Raw genomic sequence first — 14,157 nt, 5'->3', positions numbered from 1 at the left:
GAACACGAGGAAAAGGATTTCCAGGCCTGTGCCTCTTTTCGCTCCAAAAAGACGATCCGTGATCGCTGGGCTTGACGACACGTTATGGCTCAACAGGCTACACCGACATCACACGACATCTTAGACGAAGGCCCCGATGTTCCAGAGGCAGAGGATTCAGATGAGCTCGACATTGTCTCCGAAGCTGATGACTCCGACTCCGATGACCACATCACTCCAGGTCAACGAGTGAGTACAACGTCCATGCCCCACCAGATAAACAGAAGGCTCCGGTCAAAACTTTGCCTGAAGGCCTTAGTCGAGACCGAGGAAAAACTTCAGAAGCCCTGCCTCCGGGCCCGGCTCCGAATACAAAGGAAAAGCCTTCCGGTAGCTCGGGACCGAGCAAGCCGCATATCAGTACCCATAAGACACCTTCGGTACTGAAATCAGGGATACACCCTATTCCCGTTACGTCCAAAAAGGCCTCGGTATCGAACCCTTCGGCACCGAAAGACCATAAGGCCTCGGAAATGAACAAACACCGAAAACCTTCGGATCCGAAGAAGATTTCTGACCCGGCACCGACATCAAAGCTTAAGGAGCACAAGGCCCCTCCTACGGCTCCAAATCAAAACCACGTTCGGAACCAAAAAACCGGCACCGAAAGGAGACAACAAGCAGGAAGAACTTTTTAGACCAGATCCGATCGATCCAAAACAAAAAACATTACATGTGGACCCTAAAACAGGCCATATTGTAAGTCTCCCAACAAAGAAGAGGAAATCCGATACCTCACACCCTCCTGAGGTACCTGTGAAGAAAAGAGACTTTGCAACTTCACCCCTAAGACCGTCTTCTCCTATTCTTCCTACTAAACCTTTGTCTCCTACAAATTCTCCTATACACTCTCCTAGACTCTCCCCATACTCACCCTTACCACCACAAGATGAGGATGATCCAGGGGACGGGGGTGGAAACGATAGGGAACCTTTTGATGACCCTGATGATGACACTGATCCACCACAGGATACATGGGACGATTCCAACAGTCCCACAGATCCTCCAGACCTTCCTGACACTGAAGTATAACCATCTGGGCCATCCCCCCCCGATGACAATATAGGGTTTAGTCAGCTCATTAATAGGGCTGCGCAATAGCATGGCGTTGAACTACATTCAGACCCCATGGACGAAGACGTTTTGCTAGATACATTTGCTCAGTCACAAAAAACAATACATACATAGCCCATGCTTAAAGGTGTCTTTAAACATGCACCAGACATATTTAAAGACCCTGTCAGGTCCAGGATCCTCAAACCTCGGATTGATAAAAAGTACAAGCCTGCCCCTAACGATCCAACTAACATTAAAGGACAACTCCCTTTAGATTCTTTGGTTGTCTCCAATGCAAGAAAACGTGCTAATTCCCAAACCTCTGGTGATGCTCCACCCCCAGACAAAGAGTCTAAACTGCTAGATGCATCAGGTAAACGAGTTGCCTCCCAAGCAGCCAATCACTGGAGAATAGCAAACGCACAAGCATTGCTTGGAGGATACGACAGGGCTCACTACGATGAGCCCGAAAATCTTATTTAACATTTACCTGACCAATACAAATCCAAGGCCAACGATCTGGTCCAAGAGGGCAAGTAATTACAAATGCATCCATCAAATGTGCCCTCGATTCAGCAGACACCGCATCTAGATCTCTCAACACCAGTGTCTTACTTCGCAGACATGTATGGTTGCGCATTTCTGGTTTTAAACAAGAAGTGCAAACAACTATCTTAAATCAGCCGTTCGATCAAGAGCGTCTCTTTGGCCCAGCTGTGGATACAGCTTTGGAGAAAACTAAAAAAGACACACTGCAAAATCTATGGGAGCATTACAGTTTCAAACACCACGAGGTTCCTTTCGTCGCTCCTTTTGTAGAGGCGCATCCAAAAACATTAGCACAGACACTACTTCCTCCACCTACAAGAGTCCACACAAACATCCCCTAACAAGGCATATTTTAGAGGTGGGTGCAGGCGGAATAATAACAAGGGTAGAGGCCGAGGTAACAACAACCGAACCTCCCCTACTACCAAACCATGACTTTCCTCCTCTCCCTCCAGACCATTCCCCTCCAGTCGGAGGAAGGCTCTCACAGTTCCTACCTGTCTGGAACTCCATCACTACAGACAGGTGGCTAAGACAGATTATCCAGTATAGTTACTGCCTGGAACTTACCGCAACTCCCCCAATGATACCGCCCTAACAACGTCCAATGTCCACGGAACATCTAACACTCCTCAAACAGGAAGTTCTCTTGCTTCTTCAAAAGCATGCAATAGAACCAGTTCCCCTTCAGCTTCAAGGCACAGGGGTTTACTCCCTTTTTCTCATCCCCAAAAAAGACGGTACTCTCAGACCAATACTCGACCTCAGACCTTTGAATATCTACATACAATCAGACTACTTTCACATGGTCACCCTTCAACAGGTCCTCCCGCTGCTCCAGCAAGGCGATTTCCTTGCCACTCTAGATCTCAAGGACATCATCTTCCATATTCCTATGCACCCTGCTCAAAGGAAATATCTAAGGTTCAGAGTGGACAGTCAGCACTATCAATTCAAGGTCTTCATATTCATAGAAACCACAGCACCCAGAGTCTTCACAAAGTGTCTGGCAGTAGTAGCCGCCTACTTGCGAAGACAAAAAATTAATATGTTCCCATACCTGGACGACTGGCTCATAAAAGCCAAGTCATACAGCCAGCGTGTTCATCACACTCTCCAAACAATTCACTTGCTTCATGACTTGGGGTGCACAATAAACCTCAACAAGTCACATCCTCTGCCGTCCCACATACATCAGTATCTAGGGGCCACAATAGACACTTCCAAAGCCCTGGCATACCCCCAATCCAGTCAGAATAGCCAGCATGCAAACCCTCATGACAAAATTTCAACCTTAACACTCACTACCAGCTCGAGTGTTTATGCAGTTAATAGGAATGATGACCTCTTGCATTTTCATAGTACCTCACGGAAGGCTTCAAATGCGCCCTTTACAAGAATGTTTAGTACATCAGTGGAGCCAGGCTCAAGGTCAACTTTCAGATCCGGTGTTGGTGGACAGCCGCACTCATCGCTCTCTGCAGTGGTGGATCACACAAAACCTTTCCAAAGGGCGGCCATTCCTAGTCCCAGTTCCACAGATAATGCTAACAGCGGACGCATCGCTTACCGGCTGGGAACCCATCTCCTAAACCATACAATTCAGGGCAGGTGGACCCCTCAACAAAAAGTGCTCCACATCAATCACCTGGAGTTACTGGCAATCTTTCTAGCATTAAAATCATTCAAAAGCGCATCTCATCAACAAAACTGTCCTTGTCCGAACAGACAATATGACAGCAATGTATTATATACAAAAACAAGGAGGAACACTTTCTTTGCAGCTTTCTCAACTAGCGCAAAGCATATGGAAATGGGCCATCCCACAAAAGATATACCTTCTAGCAGAACATCTTCCAGGGGTACACAATCAGATTGCGGATCTGCTCAGTTGTCAGACACAGCACATCCACGAATGGGAACTTCATCCACAAGTTGTTCTTCCCTTTTTTCAGATGTGGGGCCACCCAGACATAGATCTGTTAGCCATACATGCAAACGCAAAATGCCCAACCTTCGCCGCCAGGTATCCACACCCATTGTCCAAAGGCAATGCAATATGGATGAACTGGTCAGGCAAATTTGCGTACGCTTTTCTGCCACTCCTGCTCATTCCGTTAGTAGTGCGCAAGCTCAAACAACAGTCTCTCAAGATGATCCTGGTTGCTCCAACATGGGCCCGGCAACCATGGTTCACAACACTCCTGGAACGCTTAGTAGTTCCACACCAAAAGCTACAACTCTCCCCAAAGCTTCTGACTCAGAACCATGGAGCGATGAGACATCCAGCTCAACTAATCCTAGCAATCTGGCTCCTGAAGTCCTAGAGTTCGGTTACCTCAACCTTCCACCGACTGTATGAACATTATTAAAGAAGCTAAATGCCCTACTACTAGAGCTTGCTATGCAGTCAAATGGAAAAGATTTGTCATTTACTGCAATAACAACATGTACCGACTAGATGCTTCAATTCAAAACATCATTTGCTATTTACTGCATCTACAAAGATGTAATCTGGCATATACATCCATAAGACCACATCTTGCTGCCCTTGCCGCTTACCTACAAAACCGTCAACATTTGTCATTGTTTAGAGTACCTGCCATCAAAGCGTTTATGGAAGGCCTTAAAATGATGAATTCCTCCCACAATCCCACCCTCTCCAGTGTGGAATTTAAACATTGTCCTTACTAGGCTCATGGGTCCTCTGTTTGAACCTTTACACAGATGCTAACTGCAGTTCCTTGCATGGAAAGTAGCTTTCCTTGTCGCAATCACCTCTCTCAGAAGAGTAAGTGAGATCCAGGCTTTAACCATACAATAACCATTCTTACAAATACATCATAACAAAGTGGTTCTTAGAACAAATCCAAATTTCCTTCCCAAAGTAGTCTTTGGTTTCCATCTTAATCAGTCCGTGGAATTACCCTTTTTCTTCCCAAAACTAGATTCCGTGGCAGAGAGAGCTCCTCACACACTTGATGTCAAAAGAGCTATACTTTATTACATTGACAGAACTAAACCTTTTAGAAAGACAAACCAACTGTTTGTAGCTTTCTCTCTACCTCATATAGGAAACCCCATTTCCAAAGCTGGAATTGCCAGGTGGATAGTCAAATGTATTCAAATATGCTACCACAAAGCAAAACGCACATTAACAATTCTACCCTAGAGCGCACTCAACACGCAAACTAGGGGCTCCCATGGCATTCTTAGGAAACATTCACTTAGATGACATTTGTAAAGCAGCAACATGGTCTACGCCACACACCTTCACCAAACACTATTGTGTAGATGTGCAGGCAAAACAACAAGCTTCTGTGGGTCAGGCTGTTCTTAAAACACTTTTTCAGACCACTGCAACAGATACAGGTGACCCCCGCTAAGGGAGAGCACTGCTATACAGTCTATGCACAAGTATGTATTCTGCAACTCATATGCCTTGAACAGAAAATGCTACTTACCAGCATGCATCTGTTCTTGGCATGTAGAGGTGCAGAATCACATACGCCCACCCGCCTCCCCGGTACCTCTATCTGTTCCAGCGTTATCTTACTTAGATACATTACACATGGACAACTTTTCTGTTTCTTACAAACTCCATCATTTCCCTTCATGGCGAAAAACAATCTGGGGATGGAGTCGATGCCCATGCGCAATATCGTTCAATAGAGTAGTCACCTATCTCGTGACTACAAAGACTTCTTCCAAGACAACAACAAACTGCAAACATCTGAGCCCAACACCAGATGGCGAACTATGCACAAGCATGTGATTCTGCAGCTGTACATGCCAAGAACAGATGCATACTGGTAAGTAGCATTCTCCTTATTACACTCATCCAAAATATAAGACATCCTTATGGGATATTTGTAAAAGCTTTACCTCCAAGACCCTCTGTGGTAGGGAAGATGCCTGAAGGACTTAGTGCTAAAAAGAAACAATAAGGCGGTACCCGAGGTGATCAACAACGAAACCACTGAGAAATCATTATTTGCATCAAAAACAGATTACCTCTCTTGATAAGCCATTTGTTTTATTTCTTTACCTGAAAAATTGGTGTAAAAATTGGCTGCAGCGGATACCCTCTAACCTCTCCCATAATAACCATTGTAGCCTGCAGCTTGTCAACAGTTAGTTATATACACGTTTGAATTTTCCGAGCATTGCTGTTTTGTACACTGTCTGCCTTTTTTTCATTGAGAGCACCAGTGTCGACTGTCTCATTATCAAGCAACACATCATCATGGATGGTGATCTAGTTGTTGTCAGGTTGCCATATCTCAGTTTACAAGCATCCTCTCATATGTGGCAATTAAACGGTTAGCATCACAATCAGATCCTCCATCGTGAATTAGTCTATACCTGGATTATGGATATTTTTCCATTCCACAATCACTTGAGGTTCCTCCTTGTTCTCTGTTTAAGGTGATTGATCACCTATCTACCCATATATTGGCTTATGAGGGGAAGAGGAGGATGATATTGAAGACATTTCATCAAACAAGGAGCCCTTTCATGCTGAATACAGTCTACACCAGCTAAATGATATATATATCTGATAGAGACTACTAGCCGCAGATTCTTCACGTAGAATTATCCCCAGACATGAGACTGGATCAGGAAACTTCTGCCACAGCATCCCTGTGCGCAGGGGGGCGGGGCGACATCACGCGACTCCGCCCAGGCGTCCGCGTACGTGACGTCAGCGAGGTCACATAAGACCCGCCCCGGCGCGCCTACGTCAGTTTTTTCGTTTTCCGCGTGCAACGCAGATCCGTTTCTTGCTGCGGGCCTGTTTCCAGCCCCCCTTTCTTCCATTCTTTTTGGTGGGAGCAGTGTGCGAATGTCTTCGGGCTTTAAAACTTGCACGTTTTGTGGGCGTCTTATGTGGGCGACAGACCGTCACCTCATTTGCTTGTGGTGTTTGGGGGAGGATCACGGCACCTCGGATTGTGCGGCGTGCCAATAGTTGAAGCAGAAGTCGCGGTGGGAGCACCGCATGAAACTTCTCTCAGTGCGTCTCTCCAGGTCAACGTCCTCCCCTCGGCCTGCTTTGGCGGACGCCTTCAGGTCCGGCCGTGGTCGTCGTCCTCGCCTTTCTCCGATGTCATGTGAGCGTCGCTCCACGGTGGGTAAGTGTCGCAGTTCATCCCCGCGGGCTGGTTCTTGGCCTACCGGGGGCGTGGACTCTCTGCGGGTGATGCGGCCCCACGTATCGTCCTATCCACCGTTTCCCGGTGTTGGGCCATCGAGAGTCCAGATGGAGACTTACGCGGCGGCTTTGCAGGCCTCGCTGGTGTCTCCTCCTCCTGGGGCGCCGGCGGATCCCTCGCCTCGCGCAGGGCCCTCTGCGGCGCCGACTGGGTCGAATCCAGGCTTGGAGGATGTGGTGCTGTTGGTGTGCAGCTCCTCTGGGGCACCTCCTTCAGTCACGGCGTCTCTGCCTCGCGGCAAACCCCCGCGGGGGTCCCTGTGGGGTCGCCGGGGCTCAGGTCGCATCCCCAAGCCCCTCTCGGTCTCTTGGCAGGGTGGTCCTGTCTAAGGCCTAGGTGACGCCGCTAAGGCGCCAGCAGCAGCTGGACTGTGTGGAGCCACAGGGGTCAGTGGCCCCTCCTCGTCCCGCTCGGGTCGAGGGCAGACCCCTCGTCCTTCTCCGGGCCCCTCTCGTACCTCCTCACAGGCGGCTGCCTTGTTGGAGGGAGAGTCTGAGGTTGTATCGTCCCTGGCGCCGCCACAGGGGTTGCCGGGCGACCTTCGCCTCCATCTGGGCCGCGGCCGGCGGAGGACTTCGGGCCCCTCCCCGGGCCCATCCCGTTCCCCCACGCAGGTGGTTGCCTCGGCGGGGGCCGTGCTAGCGCCGCTCTGGGGTCAGTGCGGATCCAGCTCCACTCCGGTCCCCTCTCCGGTGCGGGGTGCCATGGAGGTCCCTTGCCCGTCGACGCCGGATGGCCCCGGTGTCCTGCCTCATGCGGCGGACTCCACGGCTCCGCAGAGGGGTCGTACGGCGGATTCGTCTTCGGACGCTCCTTCTTCTCCGGAGGCAGGCTGCATTTTGGTGTCGTCCTCCCCGGAGACTGGTTGCCATGTGGTGTCTTTTTCACCGGCATCGAAGGGTGGCTCCCCGCCCTTTCTGCGGCAGGGGTGTCCGTCGGAGGAGGGGCAGGTCCCTCATTCTTCGGCACCTCCTGACTTTCAGGTCTGGCCCTTGCCTGCTTTGCTTGGCCTCAGGGACGGCCGCCTTAGTTTGCAGCCGTCGCCCACAGAGTAGTTGCTTTCTCCAATGCGGGGCCCTACGGATGCGGGTGTGGCCTTAACTCACGCGGTGTCCACGGCTGAGGGCATCCTACACATGGGTGACCCGGTGACTTACTTTCTGGTGGACCATCTGTTGGAGGTCCTCCACCAGGGCTCTGGTGGGAGGGAAATCTTGCTTCCCTTTGAAGGTTCACTCCTTTCTGCCTTGACAGGGACTTGGAGGCGTCCTGCCTCCGTGGACCCGGTGCCTCCGCATCTTCTGCATCGGCACCTTCCGACGCCGCGTGACCCTGCGTGCCTGTCCGTTCACCCCGCAGCCGTCAGTCCCCTTCTGCGGACTGCCGTTCCCTCCCTACCACCCCTGTTGGCTCCGCCGTCCAGGGAGGCTGGCTGGACACTTGGGGACCACCTCGACCAGCCCTGAGGGCCCTTAACACCTTGTGTGTGCTGGCTAGGGCCTCCTCCTGTTTGTGGGACTCAGCTGAGTCTCTGGGGTCTGCAGCGTCCCAGGAGTCTGCTCAGGTGGATTTGCAGCACCATGCGTTGGATGGCCGGGAGCTGGTGGCGTTTATTCTCCGCTCCGCTCTAGACGTCTCTGAGGCGCTGGGCCGGACCATAGCTTCCTCAGTCGCTCTCCGTCGCCATGCTTGGCTTCGGGACAGCGTCTTCCCCCAAAATATTTGGGAGAGACTCATTGATCTCCCATTTGATGGCAGTCTGTTGTTTCAAGCCCCGGCCGACTCCGCCATCCAGAGGCTCTTAACGGGGCTTCGTCCTCCTCCTCCTCCTCCGTTCCCTCCTCAGTGATTTCTGAGTTAGGGTTGCCTTTAGGTCTTTTTAGGCCGGCGGTTATGGTTGTGGAGTATGTTTTTCTGGCCGATTACGTCCTTCCTTGGGACTTGGCATTGTTGGCTGCTGGACGGCCCCTTGTTGCTGTTGTTGTGTGAGTTCTGCTGGAGTTGTTGCACAGACTTGGCCCTGAGATTGGGCCTTCTGCTTTGCTTGGGCTGCTGTCAAGCCTGTTGTGGGCATGTTTTTTTCCCCGTGGTTCTTTTGTTTCTTCCTCTGCTGCAGAAGTTCTTCCAAAGAGGGTTCCCCTATATTGGGACTTCACGTGCCTTATGTGGGGCTATGGTAGCTGTCATATGGCTTATGCTCTGCTGGAGGGTTCTGGTCACCTTTGGGTACCTGTTCTCCTTGGTGTTTCCGTGGGTTGCTTTGCTCCCTGAGGTCGTGTGCGCGTCCACTCGTGGTGGTGGTCCAGGCCTCTCCTTCTCTCCCTGCTTCCGTTCTGCGGTCTGGGATGTCCATTACTAGGCATTGCCTACTTGGTCTTCCTGGGGCCTCGAGCTGTTCTTCTTGCTTCTGGCCTTGACTGCCGGCATTGTTCTGGCTGACAGGCTGCTCGCCTTTCTCTCCCTAGGTTCCTTGGGCTCTCTAGGCTTCTTCTTCCTGTCTTGGCATTCGACAGACGCTGTGCTGCCTTGTGGGGGAGTGCGGTGCTTCGGCCTCTCAGCCCTTGCCCTTGATTCCTCTGCTGTGGGTGTGCAAGCCTCTTCAGCCTTCTTTCCCTCCTACGTCCCCTTGGGGTCGGTGGGGTTCTGCTTGTGGGGTTTCCCTTGGCCTGGCAGGGGCGAGGTTCTACCTAGTCCACAGATTTGGTCCCCTGTGGGGCCCTCTGCTCTGCATGGGCAGGTGGGGTCCTTTCGCAGACCCTCCTTCCCGGGGGTATTGCTAGGGTTTCTATTCTACGTGAAGGAATCTGCGGCTAGTAGTCTCTATCAGATGTACGAGTTACTTACCTTCGGTAATGATGTATCTGGTAGAGACGATTCTAGCCGCCGATTCCTTCACGGCTCGCCCTTCCTCCCCTATTGTGCGAGGACCCTTAGGTTGGTCTTTGGTACTCGCCTCCCAGTGGGGGCTGGGTCTCCTGTGAGTGCCTTCCTTGCTCTTGACGGGTTACTCCGGCTGGGGGGGCGGTCCCTTCCTCCCTTGATTCTTTGGAGGATGGGGTTTCAGTGCGATGGTGCCCTGCTTCTTTGGCTACTCCAGGTTTGCGGGGTGTTTCTTCTATCCTTGTCCTCCCTCCCCTCCCTCCCATTGATTTCCTCTGGATTGAGGGTCCTCTGGCCATGTCTTGCCCTTGTGGGTGGTTGCCCTCTAAGTTGGGATGGCTTGGTGGTTGTCCCTGTCCGTCTTGGAACTGGTCCCCTTCCTTGCTCAGGATGAGGGGGGTGGGCTTCCTCCGTGTGCATGACTTATGCCTGTTCTTCCTTTTGGTGCACAGGGCTGGGAGGTTGTCTATGTGCGGGCAGGGTGGCTGCGCAGGTTTCTGCTTGTCCTTCTTTTTTCTTCTTTCCCTACCCTTGGGGTATGCGGTGTTGGCACTACCCTGGTGGTGTTGTTAGTCACCGTTTCTTTCCAACTTTTCTGCTCTTCGCACACTGTCCCAATGCTCCCACAGTTTATTATCTGGTGATTCCGCGTTGTGGTGCGGAAAAGTTCTCCGAAGAAAACTGACGTAGGCGCACCGGAGCGGGTCTTATGTGACCTCGCTGATGTCACGTACGCCTGGGCAGAGTCGCGTGATGGGGATAATTCTACGTGAAGGAATCTGCGGCTAGACTCGTCTCTACCAGATACATCGTTACCGAAGGTAAGTAACTCGTACATATATACTCCAGAATATCAATTTAGGATTCCATTTGGTCGTGAGTGCATAGCATTCTCTCCGATTTTGGCATTCTGCTGCACTTCCTCTCGCTTGATCCATCTCCAGTAAGCGGCCGAAGCCAGTTTTCCATCTAATGTTCGAACTGTTTTCTTTACTAATGACCCTCGATTCTGCTTGGTCTGCAAAGTGGGCCACCATGTTCACTATTTGTTTTGACAATGCTGGTCAGTGACACACTTTGTTCAGTGCATTCATAATGAGCGCCTTACCCGAGTCCTTTGAGCTGCCACTGTATTAGTGTTATCTCCCATATTGGCTAAGATGTCTCTTGATACTGGGGACCCTCTAATGGGAAAATATCTTGACTGTTCCTCATATTCGTTGCCTTTTTCTCATTTGGAGACATGTATTAGGTCAATTGGGTACCTCCAACATTTTTGTCCCAGGGCCTCTCAGCACCTGGGCCCTTCCCCCAAATATTGTGTTCTCCTTAAATTCAAGCAGAGCATCAGTGCTAAAGTGTTCAAGGGCCTCTGCCACCTGCCTGAGCATCACCCCAGGGGTGTGGGCACCCAGGTGCACTCCCTGTTGCTAAACTGCTGATGCACAGGCAGAGATTCCTCTGGTGCCTGTCCACCGCAGACAGTTAGGGTCCTTGGTTACAGGTGCAGGTTCACTCTGCTCTGAATTTGCTATGACCAAGATATTTCTTACACTACTCTCCGTTGCGTGTCAGGCATCGACATTCTCTGCAGCTGTACCCCTGTTGCCATTTTGAAGCAGCGTTGTGAGGGCCTCTTCTTCATTCTAAGATCATGAGTATCGGTGGGGGACAGTCTGCTCCCCAAAAGGTTCCAGCGGTAAGTTGTGGCCCCTAATGTGCCTCAGTAAGCCTGTCTCCATCTCAGCCATCCCCAGAAATGGATGTTCGCTATAGATCCATGGAATCATGTCTGCTTGACTGCACAGCTCTTATGTAATTGTTTATACATCCAAACCAAATTTTCCATCTGCGGTGGCCAATGCAGGAACACAAGGTCACTGAACAGTTGAAGCGTGCTTGCATAGTTGTTCTTTTTCTCTGACTAGGGGCTCTGAGCCCAAGAGATCTTTTTTCGGTATTATTCTTTTCTTGCACAAGACTACCCGTGTTACATGCTCTTAGAGTACTTCTGTATGCTTACGCAGTACTTACATGAGCCACTTGTGGTCTAGAGTTTACGAGCTCTGACTCACATCCTCACTGCTGGAACATTTTACACCGGCACTTCATGTTGATATATAACGTTTAGTATCCCTTATACAGACCTTTCATTTTTCTATGTAGCTTGTTCCTAGAGGTTCTTTTCTTGTGAATCGTTCATTTTGCCTTGATTTATAAGGGGAGTAACCTTTATGCTACCCTTCTTGTGTAATTCTGTTCCGCCAAAGGCTCTAAATTTCTATTGGAGCAGTGGGACACGTCCCACAGTCTCTACTCTGGCCACGTTACTGGCCTGGCCATTCTTCCTCGCTAGAACATTCTTTTCTCTCTGTGTCCTTCATTTCTTTAGCGAGCTTATTGCTCTTCTTCAGTGAGTGCACTTTTAATGGACTACTTGGGTGCATAGGTTTCATTCACTTCTTGTGATTTTCACAAAGGTGTTTTTTAAATATTTTCTTCCTCAATCCTGCTGATCGTCTTGTTTGTGGTTTCCCCCCACATTCTTTATCTGCGTGGTAGTACTTAAGTGCCAACTTTTTTCTACCACTGGTCTCACTGTCCTTTTTAAGAGTTCATACACAAGCGTGGCATTAAGGCGTCTACATTTTTGTCCTTGCAAAGAGACCATGTGGTCTCTTTTTTTTTTTTTTTTTTTTGTGGGACATCTTGGTGAATTCCTTGAAAATTGAAACTGCTCCTAGAACTTCATGATTTCATCCTGTTGGACTTAGTTTCCTTGTTGGCTTGCTTGTCCCCTTCGGTAACTCTCTCCATGGACACCCCTTTTATTTTTCTCTGTACGGTGTCCTAATATCCTACCCTTTGGGTTTAGTCACTACACCTATGCGTTATCTTTATTTCTTGGGTTTCTTCTTCATAAAGAAAACCCCCTCTATTGTGTATTTCACTTCTTTTACCCAATTCTGTGTTTTTTTCACCCATGTACCTTGGTATAATCAGGGCTGTAGAAGTGTTGCCTTTATATCTCGGTAATTTGGATCCCCACCTCCCTGTACAAAATTTTTTCCTCTTTCGAACAATTGTTGTTCTTCTTTAGCCTGCATCTCTTCTGATGCTTAGCTTTCATCGCTTGGTTCAATTTTGAACTGTTCCCCTTGTGGGGATTTAGTCCCTATGAGACTGTGTTTTACTTTCGTCTGATTTTCAGTCGCCTTCTGCTCTGTCGGATATGCCTTACTGTTGGATGATAAGTCTCGATACCTTTTTCTAGGCCTCCATTGGTTAGCCTCTCTCACCTTGGCATGCTTCTGGGCCTAGTTATCGTCTTGTTTTCTCTCTCTCTCTATCATAATTTTATGGTTAGTACTATGTTGTTGATTGCTTAGCCCATACTACTAAGTTTCTCTGCTTCATCGAGGTGATAGCTTAGTCTATCATCGATAAATGTATATGCATGGAGGATATTGTCTATGTACATTTATATCTGTGTATATAACAGTGCATATAGTGTATATCTTTATATATGTGTTATAGGGCGTACGTATAGCCTTCGTGGATGTACCCTTCATTCTCATCTTAACTTAGTCGCTATGTATGCACTAGTTCTTCTTTCCGCCCCTTTGGGTTCTTCGCCTTGCATGATTCAATCAGTGTCTCTCTGTCTCTGGGACTTTTTTCTTAACACAAGCGTTGCACTTGTCAATACTTGTTCTTGTCTTCGCGATTTTTTTCGGTGGTTGTATTAATTCATGCTCATCAACCATGAATCGATTCTAAGATTCCTTTCTCAGTTTCTCTAAGGATGCTTTGCCTCTAATGCATTCGCTATTGCCTCTGGCCCTCCGAGCCCCATCTGCCCTTGGGTTCAGTTCTGGGGCCCACTTTCTCAGTATTTTGCACAGTATGTTTGACTGACATAATGGTTTTCTAAGTCCAGGCCCTATGCTTTGGTGGCATTAGCTATTGCCTATGGGTTCCCAAGACACGGCCAGCCAGAGGTTGGGTCCCACCTTGGGCGAGACCTAGTACTGTATTTATATTGAGTATTGTCTACGGACACATTTCTGTTCCCCTGCCATTGGTCACTCATATCGCATGTTTTCTTCGTTTTTATGAATTGACTTGCTTGTGGTTTTTGCCACAGTCTTTAGGTAAAGTGTATGCTCTTGCTCAACTACATTCCTAAGAACAACCAGTCTTGTCTGTCTTCTTATATACCAGCTAGTTCTATTCAGGGATTTTAGTACGATCAGTTGGCAGACCCTCCTCCGTAAATGGTATTGCTTGGTTATTTATTCTAAGGTAAGGAATCTGCGGCTAAACATCTCTATCAGATGAACAGGTTACTTACATTCTGTAACACCTTATCTGGTAGAGACTTTGGGCCATATGTAGGTAAAACGTGTTTTGAGAT

At 49.2% G+C, this 14,157-nt stretch overlaps 1 protein-coding gene across 1 annotated transcript in view; it reads left to right on the top strand.

Moving 5' to 3' along the window:
• UNKL (unk like zinc finger) overlaps nucleotides 1-14,157 on the top strand; it is a 514,610-nt gene that overhangs the window by 487,407 nt on the left and 13,046 nt on the right. The gene's annotated exons all lie outside the window — the stretch shown is intronic.

The sequence above is a fragment of the Triturus cristatus genome, chromosome 10 (assembly GCF_964204655.1).
Source record: "Triturus cristatus chromosome 10, aTriCri1.1, whole genome shotgun sequence".
Lineage (NCBI taxonomy): Eukaryota > Metazoa > Chordata > Amphibia > Caudata > Salamandridae > Triturus > Triturus cristatus.
Note: the sequence above shows the minus strand (reverse complement) of the source record. Positions and strands in the feature narration are given on the sequence as shown.